The 6482-nt window shown below is 50.2% G+C and overlaps 1 non-coding gene across 1 annotated transcript; it reads right to left on the reverse strand.

The window, feature by feature from the left end:
• Positions 1-5973: 5973 nt before the first annotated feature.
• Positions 5974-6046, reverse strand: TRNAK-CUU (transfer RNA lysine (anticodon CUU)). Its single transcript has one exon. It is a non-coding gene; the product is annotated as a tRNA-Lys (tRNA).
• Between the last annotated feature and the right edge of the window lie 436 nt (positions 6047-6482).

A 6482-nucleotide genomic window follows, 5' to 3' on the forward strand; every position in this document is an offset into this window, starting at 1 on the left:
AGGGAGCTGGGTATGTTTAGCCTGGAGAAGAGAAGGTTAAGGGGTGATATGATAGCCATGTTCAAATATATTAAAGGATGCCATATGGAGGAGGGAGAAAGGTTGTCCAGATAAGTGGACACGGAGCAATGGATTCAAACTACAAGAAAGAAGATTCCACCTAAACATTAGGAAGAACTTCCTGACAGTAAGAGCTGTTCGGCAGTGGAATTTGCTGCCAAGAAGTGTGGTAGAGTCTCCTTCTTTGGAGGTCTTTAAGCAGAGGCATATGTCAAGAATGCTTTGATGGTGTTTCCTGCTTGGCAGGGGGTTGGACTGGATGGCCCTTGTGGTCTCTTCCAACTCTATGATTCTATGATCCCTAGAATCTATGATCCTGCGCCACCATAATCTTCCTCCGTGCGTTCGCGCAGGGCTCTCCCTGGTTTCCTTCGGCAGGAGGCGAAAAGGCGTCTCTTTCGTGCGTGCAAGAAAAGCCCGGAAAGTCCAGACGAAGGCGGCACGCCTCCTTTCAGCTAAGCGCGAACACGCCAGCAATGCAAGCAGGAACTCCCCCAGTGCAAACAATCATAAAGAGCCCATCCCTGGCAGGCGGTTCTCCCCGCTCCTTTTTTTTTTGGCAATGAATTACGGGATCTCTCTCTCTCTCTCTCTCCGGAACGCATTTCATTAAGGAAACCCAGCGTGCTGCGTCTCAACGAATCGCCTCCCCTTGCCCACAATATGCAAAGAAAGCGACGCCAATGCCGGGTGCGCTGAGAGCTTTCCTTCTTTCCCAAAGGATGTCGGCCAATCTCTCAGTCTAACCCACCTCACAGGGTTGTTGTTGTTGTTGTTGTGAGGATAAATTTAGGGAGATGCGCCTGCTGAATTAAGAATAGATAGGATTTTGTGTGTGTGTGAACAGGTAAATGTTTAATGCCATCTCTGTACATATAGCTCCCTACAGACGTGAAATCAGGCCCCGCCCCACCTAAACGACTGTTAAAAAAGTTCTGGTGTTCGCTCAAGGGCGCGAAATCTCGCAGGGGTTTAAAAAGTATTATTTGGAATTAATTGGGGGTTATGCGGCAGGGTTGTCTGTCTGTCTAGCTAGCTGTCTTTCTTTGTGTATTTTGCACAGCATTACAATACTGTAAATCAGAGACCTTGCTGCACCAGACACTGAGCGTTCACTCACCTCTCCGGCTTCTGCCTTCTTAACACTCACCAGTCAAATACTCCAAGGGGAGCTCACAGAAGGTAGCCACGCCACTTCTGCCCTTTTTCTCCACTTGCTGGAACTCCGTGGTATACTGCCTTTGGCCATGGAGGTTCTACCTAGCTTACCATGTCTTACAGCCATTGAGCGGGCTATCTTGTCTCCCGCGATCTTGCCTGGCCGTGGAAGCCGCACGCTGCTGCGCTCCTGCCGGCGCGCGCCCCTCAAAGAAGCGCTCCCCTCTTTCCTTCTGCTCTGGTACCTCACCCGCTGCCACCGGCCGAATATTCTGACAATATACCCGCCTTGCCTTTGCCTTTGCCCTTGCCTTTGCCTTTGCACACTGGAAACAGGTGCCAGGGGAGTCTGAGCAAAAAGGACAATGGTTTGCAAAGAGGCGCTTTGGAAAGGCGCGGGGAGCGCTTCAATCTTTGTGTGCGTGTGCTTATTTCTTTTTAATTAAAGAAGAAGAAGCTCCCTCCCCGACGGAAAGGACAGAGACGACTAAAGCTCCTCCTCCTTCTCCTCCTTCGCCTCCAGCAACAGTTTGGCTCCCCAAGGAGCGCGCGCTGGAGATTCCCCGCCACGCCAAGTGGCTGCGCGTAAAGGGGGCGGCGGAGGAAGGAGGGAGCAGGCTGGAGACACCAGACATCCGGGCCCTTTGCACATTCCTGATCTCTCCCACCACCCCTCCTTTCCTAGCCCCTTTGCTGCAGCCGCCACCTCCACAGCCTGGAGAGAGAGAAAGAGAGAGGGAAGGTGGAGGACGCCAGCCAGCCAGCCAGCCAGCCGCTAGCCAGCCAGTCCTTCGAGGCTGCCCAAGTTCGGCGGCAGGTGCTGCCGCGTCCGCCTGCGCCAAGGCGCGCCGAGCCGCCCTGGGTGCCCAACAGTCGCTGTCACAGCGCGGGGAAGCGGACAGCAGCCGCGGCGACGAGGAGAAGAAGGCGCGCCTCCGCCGCGGCTGCCCAGGAGGAGCCGGGCCGAGAGGATTCTCCCACCTGCAGGCAGCCTCGCCGCCAGGTTGGTGCCTCTCCTTCCTTCTTTTCCATCCATCCATCGAGTCTCCTCTCTCTCTCTCCGCCCTCCTTTGGTCGGCGGTGGCAGCAGCTGCCGCCGATTTCCCCCGCTGGCGAGGGAGGGTTTCGTCGCAGGTCCGGGAAGGAGGGAGGGAAGGAAGGCGAGCCGAGCGCCGGGCGAGCGGACAGCGGCCACGGGCTCTGTGCCAGCCGGATCGGGGTTTGCGCACGGAGCTGTTGCGCGCAACGGTGGCGTGAGCGCACAGGTGGTTGGTGGGTTTCCCCCCTCTCCTATTCTCCTTTTCTTTCCTTCTTAAGAAGGAAGTTTTTTTGGGTGCAGTAGTTTGCCGAGAGAATCCGAGTGGATTTGAAATGCGCCCGCGTGGAGCGTTTTCCCACAAACCTTCATTCTCCGTTTTTGTTTGAATTTGCAAGGAAGCTGTCTCGTGGTGTGGAGAGCTGGCAAATGGGAAAGCCGTTTCGTTTGCAGCGCTTTTCGATGTGCGGCGCTTCTCTTTTCGACCAGACTTCACCAGCTTACCCTTTAAAAAAAAAACCACCCCCCACCAAATTGACATTTCCCAAATAAAATAAAACCCAGGGTCAGTACTTAAAACATACTGCCCAATAATGAGAGGTCGGTAGATGTATCGCCATTTGCAGCAGGCAGAACCAAGGAAATTTACTGTATAGCCTTTCAGGAAAAACGACCCTCCAAAATGAGTAAGGGGAGGCAGGTGGCTGATTGTTCTCGGTACCCGTACCCGCAGTAGCAAAAGCCGGTATCGGATATTGAAAAAACGAGTTGGCTTTCCGTCTAGATTTTTTGTGTGTCCTCCCTTCATTTGGAGAACGATGGCTGAGCAGGAGGGGTTTTTCTGACATCGGTGGCTGTTTCCTTGAAAGGGACGACAGCCCTGTGAGGTAGGCTGGAACAAGAGAGAGGTTGTGTCATGTCTTCGAGGGCTGAGCAGGGATTTGAACGTGGGACTTCTGCGGTCATAACATCACTTCAGGGATGCCCTTCCGTGCACACTTACTTAGGAGTTCGTGCTACTGAGCCAATGGGACTTTATTTCTGGTAAGCTGCTACAGGATATCACTATAAAGGTGGGAGTTCTGGGCACACTTTGGAGTAAGCCTTATGACAGCAGGGCTTACTTCCATGTAAACATGGGGTGCATCAGGTTGCAATTTCACTGGGACCTCTTATTTTCTGTTCTTGAACGTTGTAAATTGTCAGATTGCCAGAATCTTCTTCTTTTTTGCCTCCTTCGCAAGCCAGCTTTTTGTTTGTTGTTTAATAAGATGCAACTTCATGCCCAAGGCTGCAATCCCACACATTCTTCCTTGAGACAAAAGTCCCATTTATCTCCAATGGGCTTACTTCTGAGTAAACATGGTGTAGGATTGCACTGAAGCCTAAGTGGATTTTGCCTATGAAACAGGTTGTCTAGGGAGTCCTGTGACCTTGTTATCCGGAGGCTTTGTATTAATGCCCCTTAGGGACATTTTATGGAATCTAATTGTAGTGTAGGGAGAACCGGGTAACAGGTAATTCTGGAAGTCTCTCATTTACTCCTAACAATGTGATCCTGTGATGTCTATTCAGAAGTAAGTCTCGGAACTCAGCGTGCATTCCCTAAATTTCGAGGAACGAAGAGAAACAATTGGAAAAACTGCTTATTTTCAATCACTCTCATCTTTGAAAAAGTCCCTTTGCAAATAAGGTCAAATGTTATCACAAGTGAATTATTACTGAGAATGTTTGATTTTTTGGGTGTGTGTGTGTGTGCAGGGCTGCAATCTGAAAAGGACAATTGCTAGGAAGTAGGTTGGATTGGGCTCAAACTGGCTTTTAACATATTTAGGCTACAATCCTATGCATGCTTATTCAGGAGTAAGCACCCTTACATTTAATGGGACACAGGATTTGGCTACATGTCGTGCCATTTAAGAACATTATCTATATCTATCTATCTATCTATCTATCTATCTATCTATCTATCTGGCAGTAATTCACAAGGACATATTCAGCGACTACTGGTCACCATGGCTATGCAGAATCCCCTTGCTCAAAGGCTGAAATCTAGTTTTTATGGTGACACAGCTGGCTTCTCTGCATGACCTGTTTATTGAGCATCCATCTGGATTTGTTTGTGTGGAGGTTATATATCATCTGGTCCATGGATCATTTATCCCACACTTAGTGTGCATTTTCTCACCACTTTCCTAACTGCAAAAGATGAAGCTTTTTTAAAATAAAAGAAAAAGAAAGAAAAAACCTTTGGATTTGTTTCACCTGAGTGCCAGAGCACTTTAATAGCACAACCTACATTCCTGGCCTGCTTTTGAATTCCCACAAAATACTAATAGCCTTTTGTGGGAATTCAGTATTTTGAATTCCCACAAAATACTGATAGCCTTAGGGACGCAGGTGGCGCTGTGGGTTAAACCACAGAGCCTAGGGCTTGCCGATCAGAAGGTCGGCGGTTCGAATCCCCGCGATGGGGTGATCTCCCGTTGCTCGGTCCCAGCTCCTGCCAACCTAGCAGTTCGAAAGCACATCAAAGTGCAAGTAGATAAACCCCAGCGGGATTGTAAACGGCATTTCCGTGCGCTGCTCTGGTTCGCCAGAAGCGGCTTTGTCATGCTGGCCACATGACCTGGAAGCTGTACGCCGGCTCCCTCGGCCAATAAGACGAGATGAGCACCACAACCCCATAGTTGGTGATGACTGGACCTAATGGTCAGGGGTCCCTTTACCTTTACCTTACTGATAGCCTAGGGGTGACTGGCATGAGATTATGATTGTCCATTGAGGGAACAGGATGCTGGACCAGGTGGGCTTTTGGTCTGGTCCATAAGGGCTGCTCTTACGTCCTTAGTCCCTTGCCTACCAAGAGCACGGTGTAGATTCTGGAACAGAAGCAGGTTCGAGTGCTGGCACCGGGGGGGGGGGAAGTGTCCCCAGGTAAGTCCCAGCATTTCCCCCAGCCCCTTGCTGCTTCTCCTTTAATGGCTGCTGGCCTTACAACCCTCTTGGCTCCTTTGGCCAAAGGGAATTGCCATAGCTCAGTGGCAGAGAAAGGTCCCCGGTAGGAATGACCTGGAGAGCTACTGCCAGTTAATTTAGACGGTACTGAGCTGGGTGGACCAATGCGTTGACTTGCTATAAGGATCCTTAAGGGAAGGCTCGTAAACAGTACCAACAAGAAATACAGTGGTTGAGGCTGGAAGGTAAAGTGAGTAAGCAGGACATGGGATGAATGAAAGCAGTGTGTGCGAATGGGAGTAGCTCCCAAATTTAATTGACTACCAGGTTGTCTATTCCGAGCTAAGATGATGTGCTGGTACTCCCTTGATGCGCTGCCACAGCCTCTGCCAGCCACATTTCTTTTAACTTGGTAGTATATTTCGGGAGATGCCCTTGCAAGACCTCTGGTGCTTAACATAAACTTGTCTCAACCTGGATTGCCTTGCTGTCTAGCCCCCGAGCCTAGTCTTACAAAGCCTCCTTTGCCATTGGGATTGAGCTGACTGAGCTGCATCTTAGCCCTCCCTCCCCTGGTTTAATGGGTTGCACTCGGGGTGGGGGGCTCCCTATCGCTTGGCTCGTTCCTCAGTGGGTGGCATTGGCAGGAATGGATTGTTGAGGAGGTAGAGGCAATGGCCTCCTCCGTCAGATCATAGAATTGTAGCATCGTAGAGTTCGAAGGGTCATCTTCTCCGACCCCCTGCAATGCAGGAATCTTCTGCCCAAGGTAGGACTTGAACCTATGACCTTGAGATTAAGAGTCTCGTGCTCTACCGATTGAGCTACCAAGACGCTACTGCTGCTGATACTACTACTACCACTACAGCAAGGCATCAGGAGGAAGGTGAAGACCTTCTCCTTGTTTGTCTTGCTGTTGCAGCAGCAGTATTGCATCTGGCAGGGATGCAGAAGGCACTGCCTCCTCCTGCACCCACGCACAGAGACATACTGATGGCTCCCTGCCTCTTGAACTTTCCAGTCTACAGATGCCCCCTAGAGGACAGCAGAAGCCTAGCACGACTTCAGGTTGCAAACCTGTCATTGGAGTTTATTTACTTCTTAACTTACTCTCCATTGCTAAAAATAAAATAAATCTCTATCCTCGTTGTGGGCCAAAATAGCCAGGGCAGGCCATTCAGACTTCAGTCTGTCTCTCTCAGGTTTGGAAAAGTTGGTGTTTTTTTCTTTTTCTTTTCTTTTAGAAACGAGCAATAAGCCATGATGATGT

The sequence above is a fragment of the Zootoca vivipara genome, chromosome 11 (genome assembly GCF_963506605.1).
Source record: "Zootoca vivipara chromosome 11, rZooViv1.1, whole genome shotgun sequence".
NCBI lineage: Eukaryota > Metazoa > Chordata > Lepidosauria > Squamata > Lacertidae > Zootoca > Zootoca vivipara.